A 20,336-nucleotide genomic window follows, 5' to 3' on the forward strand; every position below is an offset into this window, starting at 1 on the left:
ATTTAATTAATTAATTTATTTATTTATTTTTAAAGATTTTATTTATTTATTTAACAGAGAGAGAAAGAGCACAAGCAAGGATAGTGGCAGGCAGAGGGAGAAGCAGGCTCCCCACTGAGCAGAGAGCCTGATGCAGAGCTCGATCCCAGGACCCTGGGATCATGACCTAAGCCGAAGGCAGACACTTAACCAACTGAGCCACCCAGGTGCCCCACAAGTGTGGGCTCTTTAAAAAAAATAATAAATTGGGCAAAATGTTAGCAAAGCAGATCAAGAAGAAAAGAAAGAAGAGGTGGCTCCCTAAGCAGTCCTAGGAAGGATGGGTGCCTCAGTCCCTTCCACCACCTTACCCAGCAATGCTGATTGCACTTTGAGGACCAATCCTGCAGGCCTTCACTCCAGCTGCTCCCTGGGACCTCCCTGGCATGTGACTATTGTATCACTGCCTCCTGACATGTCACGTGGTGCCTGAGTCTGCGTCTTCACACTTGACATCACTCCTGAACTCCAAACATGTATATCCAACTGCTTCATGGACATCTGCATGTGGATGACCTCCACGCACCTCCAGTCCAGTGTGTTCCAAGCAGAGTTCATCTTAGAGACAAGAGTTTCAGCACTGAGACAGGAATCAGACAGTTTGGGAGGACTGGGAAGCAGGGCAGCAGTGTGGGGTCAGAGGGTGTGGACAACTATTTCAAATACTGATCCCAAAGAGGAGAGGGGAGGAGGAGGTCAAATTGGTTTTAATTTTGATTGGTGTTTAGTGGGAGCATGTTCAAATGCAGAAGATAAAGGGCCAATAGGAAGGGCAAAGGGAGAAATAGAGGCCAGAGAGGGGAGAGCAGAGAGAGGAAGAAGGAGGCTGCTCAGAAGTGGGGAAGGGTTGACCCAGAGGGGACAAAGTCCACGTTCTCCTTTGAGACTCCAGGGAAGGAGCTGGGGGGTGAGGGGGCGGGAGGGGGGAGTTCCCATGGGAGTCTCTATTTTTTCTGAGAAGCAAAAGGTGAAGTCAACCTGTCGAGAGGTAGAAGTAAAGAAGGAGTGAAGGAGTTAAGGAGGAAGTGGTCTTAAAAGGGAAGGTGCTGAAGACTATAGAGGCAAATAACAAAAGGAGATGAGTAAGTGTCCCTAAAATTTTGAGGATTATCAACAAGACTCCAGATGAAGGCAGGGACAGGTTCCTTACTCAGGTCTGAATCCTGGCATCAAGCGGGGGGTCAGAAGCATTGAGGCCCCACCTACAACCTAAAAACCTATGTCAAAGATCTTCCACTAATTTTTTCCAATGAAAAACTTAAAGTTGCATTGGATTAGTTTAAAGATTCAAGCATTTTAGAGCCTGAAAGACCCTTGAGATCATTCTTCCAAGGACAGCTAATGCATTGCACTTGTTACTCTATTCCTTACTTCCACGGCAGACATCAGTAATCACGGGGCTCTTATCTTCTCCATCTTGACTCATCTTCAGAATCTTTCTCATCATTGTCCTTCAAGAAGCCATTATCTGTCTTCCAGCGTTCACACATGGAGTTCATTGTGTTTCCAGCCATCATAACATGAATGAAAACTGAAAAAAGTCAAGTGGTTTGTTCAAAGTGGAACTTGCCGTTAATGGCAGAGTGATGCCTAGATTCTAGGTTTCTCAACTTGGTCTGCCATCTTGTTATGCTAACGTACTGTGGAAAAGCTAGCCTACCCACCCTAAGGAGTGGTTATTCATATTTTCAAATATTTTTCCCTCTTCCACTGAGAAAGATGTGTTTTGTTTTGTTTTGTTTTGTTTTTTTGAGAGCATGTATCCCTCATCCTCCTCTTGCTGGCAGTACACAACAAGGAATAAATATTAGTTTCTGCACAAAGCACCTCTATGAAAATTGAAATGTTTGATTTAAAATTTTTATCGCACAGCTGCTGCTATTATAGAATGGAAGAATCTGCCCTTCTCACTGACTTTTTCTTCATCCAGGCCTAGAGGTGACCTGGGGTTGATTTCCAGGTCTATCCCCGCTCACTCGCCGTTCTCATCATGGCCTCATCAGACACACAGTAGGTAAACAGTCAAATGTTGTGTTAACCTATAATATAGCTTAGGAGAAGTAAACAGAATCCCATGCATCTTTAAATGTTTCCTTGTCTCATTTTGCATGTTTTCATTCCTTGAGTAAATTATTTGATTTAAATGTTTAAGACTCAACTTGAAGGAACTCTGAGGAAGAAAATAGTGGGATAAACAAACTCTCATTAATGTGTTTTCAAATTGAGTCAGACACACCTCATAAAACAATAGACAGCAGCTTCTGGTTAATTAAGCTGGAGTCATGTTATTTTTTAAATAGTTGAGAGGGAAAAAAACAGGCAAATTAATTACTTTTTGACTGAATTGATGTCATTATATTGTAGGGGCTTGAATAAAGTTTATCAAAATTATGAACAGTCTGTATATTTCTTCTCTAAGCAAATAATGACTGGGTGCTCAGCATATACTTGGCACTGTATAAAAACAGCTTGTAGGTGAGTTAGGAAAAGGAGTAAGGAAATCAAGGAGGGCCATGACTTGGGACACGGGGTTATATCCATCTCCATGACAGTGCGTGGCCCAAGAACGCTTCATTATGAGGAGCCCCTACTCATGGATGCTGGAAGGTTGAATAGAGTCTCCACGTGAGCTGAGTGGGAGGCACTTCTGGTAGCAGAAACTAGGTGAGCAAAGACCTGGGAGTCTGGAAACAGCAAACAGATGTAGGGAGTGTGGGGGTGAAGGTATGACCTCCATCACTGCGATTTTCCATTAGGTGCACAGAAGAGTGTAGCAGAGGACTGAAATAGGAGGTGGCTTTAGTCATAGTCTTGATTTTGAAAAGAACCAGAAATCAAGTCAAAGATGGCACCAATATTGACCAATGGGAGAAGGAACCAGGTTAACCGCTTTGGAGAAATTCTCAGGGAAAGGGCTTATGCAGCTAGAATTTTATTCTATGTGAAACGTGGCTCCCATGTTTTTGCTGTGACCTCAAAAAGACCACTTTGGGGTCCAAACTCTGGTCACAGTCTCTGGAAATATGCAATGCCCTGTCTTTTTAGCTGAGGTGACAAGAATCCTACTTATTCTTCCTAGATCCACAGGTCAAGTGGTCACTCAGTTCAGGTTTCAATCAGTGGTTCCGTTCTTCTGCATTCTAACACAGGCACTTTCTGTGGCTTCCAAAAACAAAAACAAAACAAAACAAAACAAAACCCTTCCATGAAAACATCTATCTAATGGAAAGCTCTCTAATGTCTACACTATGGTCTCTGGGAAGACAATCAGAAGCTTGAGGCACGTGAGTCCGGGTGAAGAGCATCTCTATGATATGTGACATGCACAAAAGGTAATGAATGTCCCCCGAAGTCATATGGTCACAATGCGTTCACATCACATGTCACGTCAGGTCACCTTTTCTGGGCCCCCTTCCACCATCAATGGGACACAATCACTCACTTCCCAGTGACTCCCTTTGCCCCCATGTGCCTGTCTCCCCATACTGAGACTTAGTTGTTTACGAATCTGTTTCCCCAGTCGGCCATCTCCTTCTTGCAAGAGAAGCCTAGAACTTACGCTTCTCTGCCATCCACCATGTGGTTTTGTCCCTGGCATCCAGAAGATGCTAGAAAGGTTTATTTTGTACTTACCTTACCTACCATCCCCTCCCCCCTTTTTATTCTTAAGCTGAGATGATTCTGACTCGTCGCTGTATTTTCTCTGCCCCTGCCAAACACCTTGGGTTTATTCATTCCAGGCCCAGAGCTAGAATTCTTTCTTCACCAAAGAAGCCTGTTACTTACAACATGACAACCTTTCTGGAGAATTAATATTTTAATTCCACTGTCATTCATATTTTTAAATTTGATTTCAGTTTCAACTGGGTCTAGGCAATTTTCACAGGTATGTTTATTCTGTTCATGGTCTGATACCCAGATTTTGTATGAATAATGAGCCGATAGTCAGATGTCAGATAAATACTGCTCTGTTTTGTTGTTGTTTGTTTGTTTGTTTGTTTGTTTTTTGTTACATCTCTCCACTTGGGCCATGGGTGGCATCACCATGATCCAGATTGAGCCAATAAGCACTGAATATCAGCAGAAGTAATTCGGAGCTGACAGGGCAACACAGCTTCTGAAGGGATATTTCATAGGCAAAGTTCCTTTCCTAAATGCACCCTACTGGTTCCAGATATTTAACTGAAAATAATCATAATGTTGAACTTAAAGCTTCGATAGGTTTACAGTGAAAAACCTGATCAGATTACCTAAGCTTTATTGTTCTCTTGAAATTGGAAGGGATAAAATGTAGTAAAAATGTGAATGTTTTCAGAAACTATTTCTCCCGATGTCATTTCTCTAAAAGCCTTAGCTTTTACTTAGAGATTGGTTGATAAACAGTGGCAATAACTACAAAAACCTCTTTTAAGCTGAATTTATATGAAACACTTAGGGTAGCGCTCTTCCCCTGTACTGGCTGAAAAGCAGCCTTCCCCATTTCCTTGCTTATCTAAACAGCAATGACACGTACCCAGAGGATCAGTCTGATGGGAATGCCGTGTGCTGGTGATAGGGCATGACTGGTGTTGTGCTCAGGTTGAAAGTTGCTTCTCTCTTCCCCCCAACCCAATTTCCTCCATCAGGCGAGGCCCCAGAGAGCTGGTGTCTCGTGTCGGACTGTTTTATTTCTTTTCCCTCCCCAGCTGAAGGCTCTGTGGGTCAAGGGTGCACTGTTTCAACCTCATTGTGGTTTATAAGTAGGACTATTTCATTCTAACAATGGGACTGACAACAGTGTTTCCTATAAGAGCCCGGGCCCACCACCTATAGGGATCACAGGGTGAAATGACAAGAAGGTCCTACTTCCTCCAGTCGGTCATATAGTCATCCGTAAAATTTGCCTCTCTCCAGGGTCTTTGTTCTCCCAGGAAGGGTGCAAATGGCCGTCTAATGAGTATAGAATGTGAAGCAGTATTGACTTTGTCCTTCTCCTGTACCCAGTTTGGCATCCTACTGTCAGCCCTATAATTTTGGAGAGAATACATTTCTGAAGAGCATAATCAGAGGAAGGTTCAGCTGAATCATGCTCATTCCCGCACATGTCATGTAAGATCCAGAAATCTGTACAGTTTTATTCATTATAAATCTGATTCTTTAAAAGTTTTATACTAAGAACACAAAATTGGGAGAAGATTTTTCATGACCTCTTGCTTTCTTTCAAGCACCATCAAACACCAGTTTGGCACAAAATTCCTGGTTCAAGGGAAAGAGAAATTTGTCATTATTTCCCCTTGAATCATTACTATCTCTCAGTAATGAATGTGAGTCATTATCATTGAATTGTTCTCATCTCTCCAGCCTGGGCTTGGCCAATGACTGCAACACTCAGGACAGAGGCTGCGTGGCAAGAAATAGAGCAAAAAAGGGAAGATTCAGTCACTCAGCCACCTTACATTTCAGGTACAAACTGATGGCCAGGTAACTGAATGAATCAAGGCGACTAAGATACCAACTCAGGTTAGGTGGATTCTCTGCCCACCAGCCACTTTTCTTCCCAACCCATGATGCATGCCATGGCTAAGGTTGGTTTCCCAAAACAGAGGTCACTTCATTTACCTCTGGAAATATCCAGGGGCACCCGAAAACAGAAACTGCCTAGAACTCAAGTTCCAAGAGAAGAAGCAATAAAGCCTTTTCGGCTTCAAGTGCCAAGGCCTTTGGGAAGTTGTTTTCCCATGAAGCCATCTTTCTATCTCTTCCCACAGGGCTTTCTGCCTCATCCCAACTATTACCCTTATTTTATTCTTTATGTGTTTACTGCATTGCCTACCTGTCTCCCTAACTGGATTGTCAACCCCCCTGGAGACAAAGTTGGCCGATTCATCTTCTTATTCCCAAGACCCAGGTATGGTGCATGTTGGTGGATTCTTAGTAAACACAGGACAAGGGAGCATCACTGTGTAGTGTTCATGCTAAGAGCAACTGGACTCCAGAGGAAGCCCTGGACACTCCCTTTGTTTCAGCAGAAACTTGCTTTCCATCTCTAAGCTGATAGGGAAGAGAAGGTGCTTGATTCCTCTTTGGAAGCTCCCCCCTCCCCAAACAATTCTCTTACAAGGAGAGGGCTTGGGACGGGACTGCCTCCCAGACATTCTGTCTGGCCTCTAATTTGCCTAAGAGGGGCTGGCAAACTTCCAGGTCAGTGGAAAAGTGCAAGCTTCACCTTCTGTCTCCTGTATCTCTCCCCCACCTCCCTCCAGCCCACCTACCTGTGCAGCTCCAGGCTCAGGACTCCTGGCACCTGGCTGAACACTTTTCAGTAGCTTCTTCTTCCTTTTAAACCCAATTTGCTGACACCTCCTACAAGACCCTATCTTTCCTCAGGCCACACTCACATGCCTCAGCATACTGGGTACAGCCACACATCCAGACGACCATGCTGGGCCTACTAGGGCCATTTCTCTCCTGCCTCACCGACTTTGTACACACAGTCTTTTCTGCCCAAAGCCTTTCACTGGTGCACCTGCTGTGGTCATCCTCATGACCCCACTCCATAAACATTCACATCCTCCAGGAAGCCCCCCTGGGTTTAACCTGTTCTTTATCTTCACAGCCCTGACTTCCTCTTGCAGATGACTCAGCACACTCCCAAGCACTGCTCTTTGAAGGTGGGGACATGCTTGGATTTTGCATCACATTATCACCTGGAAATACCACATGAGCCCAATCCAGTCTATGGCCTGCTTCTGTACAGCCCTGAGCTAAGAATGACTTTTAAGTTTCTAGAGGGCTGAGCACAAATAAACAAGCAAGCAAACACAAACAAAGAAGAATGTGTGGCAGAGACTCTGGCTTGAAAGCCTCAAATATTGACTACCTGGTCCTTTTAAGGAAAAGTGTGCCAATCTTGGCCAAGGACACTGCCTGCTCATCCAGTATGTGCTCAACGAGTGACTATGGTTGAATGCATGTGGGGTGCTGTTGGGAGGCACCCTCATTAGCAGTCCTCATTAGCAGATAGGCACTGATTAAGCTTCCAATTCTAGAAGTCACAGCTGGGAGCTTCAGGAAGTTGTCCCTGACACAGGATGAGAGTATTGAGGGGATGGAAGGGAGACATCTATCTTGTAAGTTTGCATCCCAAACCGCCAGAGACATTTGAGGCAATTTGCTGGGGGGGGGGGTGCATTTTCCTGTCTGTAGGGGGTGCCCAGGATAGAGTCACATTTTCAGAGGAAAAGAGGAAAGGGAGAAGGGCCTGGTGCATTTATTTCTAATCTGAACCCATCATCACAGGCATCTTTGTGAACTACATCTATGCATCCCGAGATCCTGTAATCAACACTTTCACGACTACATACGGTTTTTCTAAAACATGTTTTTCCAACTTTAGAGTTAACATAAGCCTTTGCTTGAAAGGTTATAGTCCTGAGAAATTAAAACAGGCTCTGCAGTAAAATAATTTGACATTTCAGGGAACCATTTCGGCCGTACACTGAATGTCAAGAAACACAAAAGAGAATCTCTAATTAATGATAAAGAACAAAGAACAGCCAAGTTTATTCTTATGTCCATTGCTCCAACCTGATTAGTCAGATAAACAGCACTGAGTTCAGCCTACTGAGTGATGAATATTCTGTCTCCTTGTCTATTTTTCTTTTGCAGAGAGAGGGATACTTTTCAGCACAGCCCACTAACAAACAAAATAAATTTTGGTACTTGAGATAGTTTTCCAAGCCTTTTGACTGTGTTTCATTGTGACTTATCATTTTGTTTAAATAAAAAGTGGAGGGGCGCCTGGGTGGCTGAGTTGGTTAAATGTCCAACTTGTCATCCCAGCTCAGGTCTTGATCTCGGGGTCGTGAGTTCAAGCCCTGTGTTGGGCTCCACGTTGGGTGTGGAGCCTACTTAAAACAAACAAACAAACAAAAAACCAAAAGCTGAACAAGAATATAAGAATAGTTCAGGCAGTGGGGGCACACAAAGGCTTGGAGGCAGGAGAGAAGTTGGCATGTTTCAGGGAAGTGAAAAGCCCGTTGGGCATGGCGCCCAGCTTGGAGGCAGCATGAAGAGGCTGGAAGGGTAAGCAGGGGCCAAGTCCTCCCCACAGTTAGGGCTTGACCGGAGGGCAAACTAGCAAAGGAGTGGATGCTTATTTAATAAGAGGGACTGACCTAGTGAGGAGGGGATTATGCGGAAGCAGTGTGCTTACTTGTTTTTGGAAACGATTATGGTAGAGTGGAAAGAGTGTGAGTGTTGACTTCAGACATTGGCTCTATGTTTACCATCAGGATGACTTGGGGGCAATTGTTGAGTTTATGAGCTCCCTGGCTTCTTGCTGCCCCAAGGTAAAGGCCCTGCTACCCGGCAGGCTTTCTGTGGGGACTGAATGGGGAACTATACACAAAGGCCCTGGAAAATGCTTGGCACCTGGCAGAGGCATGGCATAAGGACATTATTTATCCTGTAGTTCCAGACCATCTCTGAAACTTCCTCCATTTGTAATAATTGTAACTAACATACTAGGTGCCAGACCTCATTCTATTTTTTTTTTTTTACTAATTTGTGGAACCCTCACACCCTATGAAGCAGGACTTACTGATTCCTTATAGATGATGATACTGAGTCACAAGGAGGGTTGAGTAACTTGCCCAAAATAACACAACTCCTAAGTGTAGAGCTGGGATCTGAACCCAAATAGTCTGGCTTGAGTCTTGCCACGAGCGCTAAACCAGTTTGCCTATGGTTCATCAATGATCCGTCTGAGCCCCACAAACAACCTCTAAGGGAGATAGATTATTTTCATCACGACTTTTCATACGGGGAGGTCGAGGCTGACAGTCTCAGTGGCTGGTCCATACCTGACCATTTAGCAGTGATGAGGCCACGCCAGGACTTTGATCTAAGCCAGAGGACAACTCCTGGGCCCTTCTCACTCCCTGGGAGGTCCACTTCCCAAAGATGAACCATAAGCAGCTTCCAGTTTAATCACTAGAGTAGACGCCTGTGTGCTGGTCTGCTAAAGCATTATATTAACTGGAGGAAATTCCAAGAACACCATCTCTCTCTAAGCTTGGTGCTTGCCACACCTCAAGATCCTCACATGCTCCAACGCTTGCAAGACACAGGAGCTGTGGTTCATACATATGATTTATACATGTATTATTATTTACACATATAATACAAATAGACTTATACATACCACTTATACATAGTGCTTAATAATAACTGCAAATATCTAAATCAACCTAGTTTTCTAAAGACACAACACAGCAGTAAATCTTGACTTGTGAGCAAAGACAGAAGACAGATAGAATAGGTATGTGCAACATATATGTGTGTATTCTAACCTTAGAAAATGTGTTCTCTGAAAAGACAAAAATATTAACTCTAGAAAATGAGAAACTTAACCAGGATCCCGCTAATACCATTAATAAATTATAGTGGTGCAAAGGCAGGCATGGAAAATCCTTGGAATCAAGTGAGCCTCTGCAGAGATTCCTCACCCCCCCGCTGGTGTGTCTGCCTGGCTCATTACCACTGTATAAGCTGACCCGTCTTCATGCTTTCGGGCTGGGCTTAGCACAGAGCCACACATCACCCTGGCTGGACAGTTACGAGAGACACTCTGAGAGCTCCTAATAACAAAGACGGACATGATGACCATGATAATGCTGGGAAACCAAAACCACAGCTCTGTCTTTTCCAGAAGTGATCTATGTCCAAACCCTGCAGCTTCCTGCCGACTTTAAAGTAACCCAAGCAGAAAGCTGTGAGGAGCCTGAGGTATTTCATGCTTGTGAAATTTCCCACCCTTTTGATGGCTTTTTGAAAAGAGAACGTATTCGCAGAATTTTCTTTTTATGCCCTCAGAATTTCATGCTGATTATTTACCAATTAAATGCATAAGAAAATCAACTGAAAATATAGTCATTCTTAACTATCAAGTGTCAGTTTGATTCAGTTACACTGAATCAAGACCTTTTGTACATTTTGAGGCAAAAATGTCTCACGAGTACTGGATGTGTTTAAGTATTTGTGAAAACGAATAAGAGATGTAAATGTAAAAAATGAAACCTTATAAGTACGAGACAAAAAACATGAGTGATTTTGTCTACACAGTTTGATACAGGTTGAGTGGGGAAAACTCAAAATCCAGAATCAGTAAGGAAAAAGATTGTTAAATTTAATGTCACACACAAAAAAGTTTTTGCATGGCCAAAAAAGTAACCTTATATTGTCTTGATGTACAAAATATTCTCCTTCATAGTAATACTCCTTGTCTTTAAATCTATTTTGTGTGATATTAATGTAGCCACTTCTGCTGCAAGTTTTCATAGAACATCTCTACTTAGTATTTAACTCTCAGTCTGTTCTGAATGCATTCCAAGTATATATCTTTTTTAAAATTTTTTTATTTAAATTCAATTAACCAACATATAGTACATCATTAGTTTCAGATATAGTGTTCAATAATTTATCAGTTGCATATAACACCCAGTGCTCATCACATCATATGCTCTATTTAATGCCCATACCCAATTACCCCTTCTTCCCACCCACCTCCCCTGCAGCACCCCTCAGTTGTTTCCTAGAGTTAAGAGTCTCTCATTGTTTTTCTCAAAGCATATCTCTTGTAATACATATGTTATATAGTTGGTTCTTGAATTTTTTTTAAAGATTTTATTTATTTATTTGACAGAGAGAGACACAGAGCGAGAGGGAACACAAGCAGGGGGGAGCGGGAGAGGGAGAGGCAGGCTTCCCGCGGCGCAGGGAGCTCAAGGCGGGGCTCGATCCCAGGATCCTGGGATCAAGACCGGAGCTGAAGGCAGACGCCCAACGACTGAGCCACCCAGGCGCCCCTGGTTCTTGAATTTTTAACCTGCATTTTGATAAGAGTGTTCAATCCATTTGCTTTTACCTTAATTATTGATAATGTTTTAAGATCTCCATTTTACTATTTGTTTTTTGTCTCATCTGTTTATTTTCCTTCTCTTCTTCATTCCTGCCAATGTGTGTGGGTGTGTGTGTCAGTTTATGTGTATGTTAATCAGATATTCTATTTTTTTTATTTTTTATTATTTTTTTGTTATGTTATATTAATCACCATACATTACATCATTAGTTTTTGATGTAGTGTTCCATTAATTAGATATTTTAATATTCTGTTTTTATTCATCTTGTGGCTTTCTAGCTATCTCTTTGCATTATGTTTTATTGGTTACTCTAAGGATTACCACATACATCTTAAACTTATATCACACTACTTAGAGTTAATATTGATTTAGTTCAGGTAAAATATAGGAAACCTAAAACAGTATATTTCTGTTTATCCTCACATACATTCTCAGTGGTATTGTTACAGATTACCTCTACAGATGTGATAAACCCATCAATGCAGTATTATCATATTTAAGAAGTCGCATATCTTTTAAGAAAGTTAAGAGAAAAAGTACATGAATAATATTTATATGTGCCCACATATTTAACATTTCGGGTACTCTCCATTCGTCTAGTAAAACTGAGTTATTTGCACTCTTTCCCTTCACTCTGAAAAACTTTCCTTGGCATTTTTTTGTTAACATGTCTGTTTCTGTTGGATTCTCTATTGTTTTTTATCTGAAAATGTTTTTATCTTGCCTTCATTTTTGGAGGATAACTTCAATGGATATCAAATTCTTAATTGATAGGGTTTATTATTATTATCCAGCCTTTGAATAGGCTATTCTGATCTTTTAGTTTCCATGGTTTTGAATGAGAAATCAGCCATTAATCTTGCCATTGTCCTTCTGTACGTGATGTGTTTCTTCGTTTCTAGATGTTTTCAAGATTGTCCCTTGATCTTTGGCTTTCAGCAATTTGTCTATGGCACGGTTAGGAGCAATATCTTTGTGTTTATCCTTCTTGGGGTTTATTGAGATCCTCGAACTTGTAAAATATTACTTTACATGAAAATTAGACCATTCTTTCTTCAAAAAGATTTTTTTCCTGCCCCTTTTATCTCTCTTCTTTCCTGTGATTCTAATTACACTTATGTTGGGCCAATTCATATTTTCCATATGTCTCTGATGTTCTGTTAATTTCTCTACTTATATTATTCTCTCTTCTGGTCAGATTAAATAATTTTTATTGATCCACTGTCCAGTTTACTAATTCTTCTGCTATCTCCAAATGGATGTTGCAGCCAGCTAGGAGATTTTTATTTCAGTATTTAACTTTTTAGCTCCAATATTTTCTTTTTTTTTTTAAGATTTTATTTATTTGAGAGAGAGAGAGAGCAAGAGCAGAGAGGAGGGGAAGAGGGAGAGGGAGAAGCTCAATGCCAGGACCCTGGGATCATGACCTGAGCCAAAGGCAGACACTTAACTGACTGAGGTACCCAGGTGCCCCTCTAATATTTTCTGTTGTTTTCATTTCTGTATTGAGGTTCTCAATCCATTTGTTGGTAGTATATTTTCTCCAAGTATTTGAACATTTTTCTTTTAATTCTTTGAACATACTTAAAATGGCTACTTTTAAGTCTTTTATGCTAAATCTAACAAATGATACTGCTTGAAGTTTATTTTTATTGACTGCTTTTCTTCTAGGGTATGGGTCACACGTTCCTGTTTCTTTGTACATCTAGTCATTTTTGTTTAAAAACTGGACCATGTAGGGCGCCTGGGTGGCTCAGTTGGTTAAGCGACTGCCTTCGGCTCAGGTCATGATCCCGGAGTCCCGGAATCGAGTCCCGCATCGGGCTCCCTGCTCGGCAGGGAGTCTGCTTCTCCCTCTCCCACTCCCCGCTTGTGTTCCCTCTCTCGCTGTGTCTTTCTCTGTCAAATAAATAAATAAAAATCTTTAAAAAAAAAAAAAAAAAAAAAAAAAAAAAAAAAAAAGGACCTAGTTCCACTTTAAAAACTGGACCATGTAAATGATGTGTGGTAATGACTCTGGATTCTGCCATATTCTTCTGAGGATTATTGGCCTTTTGTCTGGATTCAAGCTGCAAACCTTGTCTCCTACTAGCAGGCACCTGCTGCTATCTGTTCTTATGGTGCTCTCTGCTCCTTTCGCAGATTGGTCCCTTACAGTTCTCCCCCATGCTTGTGAAATGTGGTGCTCAGCCAAGAATCTGAGAGGGCCAACCTCTCTGTGTTTTCTTTGCTTTTAGAAATTCTCTAATTTTCAGCTGCTCTGCTGGATTTGAGTTCTGTACTCTGACACTTTAAGTTCATTCAGCTCCAGTTTTCTGCCACTCAGTATTCTCATGGTTGGAGAATGCATGCTGTTTGTGAAAAAGCATCAAACTTACTTATCTGTTTTGAATAGCACATCTCTCAAGAATCTATTTTCCTTTGGCCTCTTATTGCCTTTCAAGGGGCTTTCCCCTACATCTGTGTGTTCAACTATCAGCCAGAGTTTTGGAGTTTATTCTCTGACTTTGGGTCTATTCTATCTGAGTTCTCATATTGCCAAAATTTCCACTTTCAATTTTCAGCTGCTTTCCCAGCCAGCTCTGAACTCTGTTCACTGGAAGTAAGATCATATTCTGTCCAACCACCGTTTCTTACAGCCATAGCCTTGGGTGGATCAGCAACCTTGTTCCAGTGAGCCACAAACAATTCTTATCTCTTCCATTTGCAGTCTTTTGAAATTAAACTTCTCTAGCTTCTGTTTGCTTTTGGATGCTTTCCAGTATCTTTAAATAGTTGGTTATTTTATTTCGCCCATTTTTTATATTGTTATCTGCAGAGATTCACATGACCACTTTATTTCTCTGCCAGTAATGGAAATCGAGAATTTTTTCTGAAGTTTTGATTATTTTATTATTATTTATTATTGTTTCCTAGAGTTTTTAAGATTTCTGTTAAAAGATTACAGGTATATTTCGTTATGTCAGAGGGTCTGAATCCATTCTACATTTTGGAAGGAATTTATTGAGATGTCATTTGTAACGTAAAATATAGTCAGTATTTGTTCATGGTGCCCCATAAGCACTGGATGAAATATGTGTATTCATGGGTAGAATGGAGTAAAGTTTGATATATGTATTAGGTAATGTTATCCATTATGTTTTTAATGTTGTCCGTATCACCTATTGTTTTTTGTCTTCTAGGTCTGTGTTAGGCTGTTAGAAATTACAGAATCCTCCCACTGCTATTAAGTTTCTGTCCACTTTTTTCTTTTATTTCTTCGAGTTTACATTTTATGCATAGTGTTGCTATTATTATTGTATATTATATGCATGCCAATGCTAATAATATTGTATATTATTTGGTATATAAAGACTTATGGTATAACTTAAGTTATACCCTTATTATACAATGTACCTTTATTGTTGTAAGAGACTTCTCAGTAATTCTTTTCAATCATATATTTTTTATTGTGTTACATATTCTTCCTATTTGACATAATTTTAGTTGTTTAAAACTAATCTGTGCATTCCTTTTCTGATTCAAAAATATCACTAAGTAGAATTTTGCTGCAATATTTTATAGGAACATTGGCCAGATGGAAAATATTTTATATCCTCTTCAGCTATTCATCCCTTCCAAATTCTCTTGTATCCAGGACTGAACTGTACATCAGTCTCAGCACATATCCCAAGCAGTGAGTCACTTGACATCACTGCACATCACATGAGTTCATATTACCCATCTTCTCTTTCTCCATCAGCATTCCTATTTTAAGGCAGGTTATCCTTTACTCAGCCCTTTTTACAAGCCAGAAGCCATGATACACACTGTAATGCTACAACATTACTGAATTCTTGCAACAACTATGTGAGAAAAGTATTATCCTCATCAATTGTACAGATGAGGATACTGAGATTTAGAGATTGATTTGTCCAAGGGTACAGATATTTTCAAGGTTATTTGCCAGTTAGGCCATGCATGCACTCATAAGGGTCACAGCCAGATGGATAAGACTTTTAACTTCAGACTATCTTACTCCTCCACCTACCTCTATCTTAACCACCATCTACCCTCCTCCCTCTCATTCCACTTCTCAAAGGGAAGCTTTGAACTCAGCAGAGTTCTGGTAGGAAACCTCCATGGATGGTTTCCTCTTGCTCATGCACCAATTTCTGGTTTGATTAGCTTTGGCCAAAGTACCAGGAAAGAACCCACACATGGTGATTAAGCACAACAAGATAAGCCATGAAGAATCACTAGGGACCATCTTCCTGGGCAGAAGGCAAGGTTACTAGCATCCATCTGGTGGCTCCTGGAATACCATACGGAGCCTTCCTGTGCAGTGCCATACTACCCATTATCAGAGCCCTTCCATTCATTGCATTACTACCTACATCATGACCAGCTCTTCCAGGGCAGGGTCCTTCTTTGGTCATGTTCATATTCCCAGAACCCAGGCCACATCCATCCCAGAGTAGGCACTAAGTGCATGCTTGTTGAGTTTTAAACACAGTGTGTCATCAGAATGTGTTTTCTATACAAGAAAACTTCACTTACTCAGATTAGCAAGAAAGAAAAGCACATATGAGTTGTTTAAAACATTGTATTATAGTCTTTTATGCTGTTTTGTAAATTCTATGTCTAAATAATAGCTGATGGCTGGATGGAGAATTTATGTCAGGGCTTTCTATATGATACATACAAACTTCAATAAGCACAACTTTTAAAATAAATGATGCTGCGAGCACACAAACATTAAGAGACCCCCTCTTCAAATAGTTACATATACTCATTGCCACATCACCCTACATTTGGGCTGAGGTTTTGGATTTAAAGTTTTAGTGACCATTTTAACCAACAACATTCTGCTACAGATTTCTTTTCATTAATAATTTTTTTAAAAGATTTTATTTATTTGACAGAGAGAGATACAGCGAGAGAGGGAACACAAGCAGCGGGAGTGGGAGAGGGAGAAGCAGACTTCCCGCGGAGCAGGGAGCCCGATGCGGGGCTCGATCCCAGGACCCTGGGACCATGACCTGAGCCGAAGGCAGATGCTTAATGACTGAGCCATCCAGGCGCCCCTCATTAATAATTTTCTAACAAGAGCTCACATGGAATGTAATAAATCTTAGACATAAAGCACGTGCATCATGCATTTGAAGAACTTCTAAACTTTTAACTTCTTTGTTTTTTAAGTCAATATCTCCTTTTAAAAATGCCCAGCAATATTACTCAACCGGTCAGAAACTTTCTTTGCATATATACTTGAATCATGACAAAAATCCCCAAAGTTTTATTTTCATATATTTTTTAATTTTGTGGATTATATACTTGAGTATACTGGATAGAACTTCATTCTCCAATGTTCATCAATTAAATGATTTATTTTAAAGTGGAGATAGTTAATTGCCTTCATAATATCTAGTCTCACTTCTTTATCTACAAGATCTCAATATTATTCTGTGGGAGGGTGCTGGAGATATACCTGGCTAAAAAAAAAAGAAACCTACATTTCCCATCATCCTGTGGAAATGTGGTATAACTAAGTTCCCACCAATGGAATATGATCAGAAGTAGTTTGGTGAAGATCTGGAAAATCTTAAAATTGGGGTAAGAAGGGGTCTATTCAGATTGTGTGCTGCCTTTTTGCTTTTGTTCCTTGTCTTCGTCCTCTTTTTTCTGCCTGGGAAGAAGGGGGGACAAGTGATGAAGACACTGTCCATTTACACCCAAACTCTGCCTGACTTACTCTGTGATGCTGGGTCACAGCAAAATTGTCCATTTTAACCTCCATTGTATCATCAAGAAAGTGACAGGCTCAACAATTCACTCATTCCTTCCACAAATGTTTAGTGAGTATCTAACCTATGAAATGCTCTGCTTGGTGACAAGCAAATCCTGCTGCCATACCACTCAGGCTTGGATCCAACTTGTACTGGCAAAGAGAAGATGGTGCAGTCATTATTTTATGCCAGGCCTGGAGAGATACTGCATAGTGCTTAATGAAGGGATGTGGGAAGGAAGAAAGGAGAGAAAGAGAAATAGAAGGGGGCAGGGGAGGAAGGCCCTCTACATCTTCCAGGGAAACAATAACTTTTGAATTCTACTTCTCTCTTCCCAACCACACACACACACACACACACACACACACACACACACACACACAGAGAGCCTGTCTGGGCTAGCTCTGCCCGGGGATGCTAGCCCTGTTTGACCAGCCCTTGGCTTGCACTTCCATTAGCAATTTGCATATAACCAGAGCAAACTAGCTGTTGTTGGTCAGCCTCCTAACCCAGTATTTACCTACAAAGCAAATGTTATTTACTGATGCTTTTCAACTGAAACTTGATGCCCATAGACACTTATGCCAAGAATGGGGAGTACTTTTGTCTTTGAAGGACTTGGAGTTTTCATTTTTCAGTGCCATCTATTGGCTTTCTCCTTTGGCTTAGCCTGTTTTAGGGCTTCTGGAGGACAAACAGAAGTCTCTTGCTGTCATGGATAATGTTGTCTATAAGTCAAAGATATTGGACATCCTTCCTCCTGAGAACATTTCCATACTTAGTGGTGGGTATCTGCTCTTTCTTAAACTTTCATACCAAACCAACGCTGTGAAAAAGTGACAGAAGGTGAAGGAACACTCCTAATCTACATCCTTGCTCTAGAAAATGTCAGAACATGAGGGAATTAGACACAAACCATAACTCGTGTGTCCATAAAAATGGCCAAAGCAATGGCAATGCAACCATTTCCACTCAGGCCTTAAAGCCACATGCTCATTTTATGATTTAAGATTCACAAATACCACCCAGGAAGAGGCTTTGATCATTTTAGTGATCCTGTGAATCAAGGTCGTGAGGAAGGGGGACCACACGTGTGAATAAGGTCAGCTAAGCCATGCATCTTTTGAATGTACACTAAGTCTTCCTTGCTTACATTTTCCTTTAATCATAACTGAAGCTGTAGATGCTCAACCTCTAGGTGTGGGAGCAAAGAAATTTCTAGAAGACTAGTTGGTATAAAAGCTCCTTCTCTTTTCTGGCACTGAACTTCCGACCTCTTTGATAGGTACTCCACTTGGTCCAAATGATGTGTCTCTCGACTCCCCAACCACACCTCCACCAGCCACTGTTTAAAATATACCATGGAGACAGTCTGTCTTGGTTTAGCAAGGCTTAGATGAGGCTCAGGAGATGGAGCCTACTTCTGGCTCTGCCATCCACTAGCTGTGTAGCTGGAACCAAAGTCGACTTCTCTGAGTCTTACTTCTAAAACCGAGAGAACTAGACAATATTATTTGTAAGTTTCCTTCGTCTCTGAAGGATGTCACCTGGTTGATAAAATAATCAATGATTAAGAAGTGTCTTGAATTATGGCACCAGGTATGTTTGCTTTAAACACTGCTGTGAAGAAATGGAAGGAGTGGGGAGATGGTGGGTCCCCAACAGGGACTGGGGGAGCCTCATCTTCCAGGGACAGTGCAGAGCCTTCCCACTGGAAAGTGCCCAAGGATGCCACACACTTGCTGTTCCCTCTGCCCAGTGGAAGGAAGGCTTGGGTTAGTAGGACCTCCTTGCCTGCAAGTGGGCAGGAGGCTATGTCTTCCACCCATCCCACCTTGGACCTCTAGGCCCAAGGCTGTTTGAGCACCAGGGAACCCCCCCCTCCAATGCCCTTCAGCAATGCCTTGGATGTGGCCTTTGGAAAGCTGGGGACCTGGGACAGGCATTCATTGGTCTAAAGTGACAGTTTTTGGACTTTTGTTGCTATTTTTGTTTTGCTGTGTTTTACCTGAAGTTGATTTTGCGGAGAAACTGCTACTGTTTCTCAAAAGAAAAAGGCAGCCCTGGGAGCTTTTCTTCTTGGAGATTCTGTCCAAAGGCTAAAATCACACTCAAAATTGCTGAGGCAGGTTGTTCCACTAGAGAAGTTGGCAGCTTCCCCAGAAACACAAGCCAGGTTATGAACTCAACAGGAAATGAAAGGTGAAAAACAAAACTCTGCTGCTGGCTCACTCCTCGTGAGCCAGGGAGATGGTGCTGGAGGCACAGGGAACTCAATGCATCACTCCACTGGGGCCCATCTGGGAAGAGAGCGCCAGCCCAGCCCGACCCACCTCCACCCTCTAGGTACCAGAACACCAGGCCATGGCGGCAGCCCCAGGAGCCCACACCCCTGGTTCCCACCTCTGGCTTGGGGGAAGGATGGGCAGGCAGCCTGGACAGGGACAGAGCAGCATGGCCAGAACTCAAGGCCATGGAGGGATTGCCTGTGTCGTCCTGGCAAAACACCTTTTAAGGAGGCTGTGGGGCTTTCACTATTTCCTTATCACTCAGAACAGAAAGTGCCCCAAGACGGAGAGGGAACCGATCACTTTATATGAATGTTCTTATGGTTCAAGCCGTGCAAATTCTTCACACTTTCAAATCCCGCTGCCAGACATGCATCAGCAGCAAAATTAATGTGCATGGTGATTGCGTCATCTCAAAAGTAGACTATCCCGGGCGCCTGGGTGGCTCAGTTGGTTAAGTGACTGCCTTCGGCTCAGGTCATGATCCCAGGGTCCTGGGATCGAGTCCCACATCGGGCTCCCAGCTCAGCAGGAAGCCTGCTTCTCCCTCTCCCACTCCCCCTGCTTGTGTTCCTGCTTTCGCTGTCTCTGTCTCTGTCGAATAAATAAATAAAATCTTAAAAAAAAAAAGTAGACTATCCCTAGGAATCAATCAAACTCACGGTCCTCCAGTCCTCTGGCACTCGGTTCCTGCCAATATGCAATTTCAACCAGTGCTTCAAATAATTTATTTTTTATTCTGGGGACTACTGCGATGGCTTCTCAGAATGAATTCCTTGTGGAGAAATTACCAAGTTGATACCAGAGACAAAGGAGCACGGGAGAGTCCACCCAGGCTGCCCCCCAACCAAGCCTTCTGCAAAATGGGGTACCAGAAGACTTGTACACTTTGGGGGGATTTCCACCCCTGATGTCATGCAATTTTCATCTGAACCTCCGTGGGTCCTCCCTCCCACGTTGGCTGACCAGCCCTCTAGACTGCTCTTTTCTGGAATTTAAATTGATAGGTGAATTTTATATCATTAATCAAATGGCATCCCGTCAAGTCTCAGCTTGCAAAGAACAAGAAGAAAACTCCAAACCTCACATTTTCAGGCTCTATATTTGATTGTTTTGTTCTCAGTTTCTACCAAATCACTTGACCCTCTGTGTTGTTGGTAGAATAATTTATATTATTATAATGAAATTGTCCTCAAGACATTTTTATGCTGTATGATGATGTAGTATATTGATGGCAGGAAACGCACAGATATTGGAGCCAATCCCTTCAGATTCAAATTTATTCCAGTTCCACAATTTACTGTGTGACCTTGGGCAGGTTACTTAATGTCTCTGAGCCT

Source organism: Neomonachus schauinslandi, chromosome 6 (assembly GCF_002201575.2).
Source record: "Neomonachus schauinslandi chromosome 6, ASM220157v2, whole genome shotgun sequence".
NCBI classification, from domain to species: Eukaryota; Metazoa; Chordata; class Mammalia; order Carnivora; family Phocidae; genus Neomonachus; species Neomonachus schauinslandi.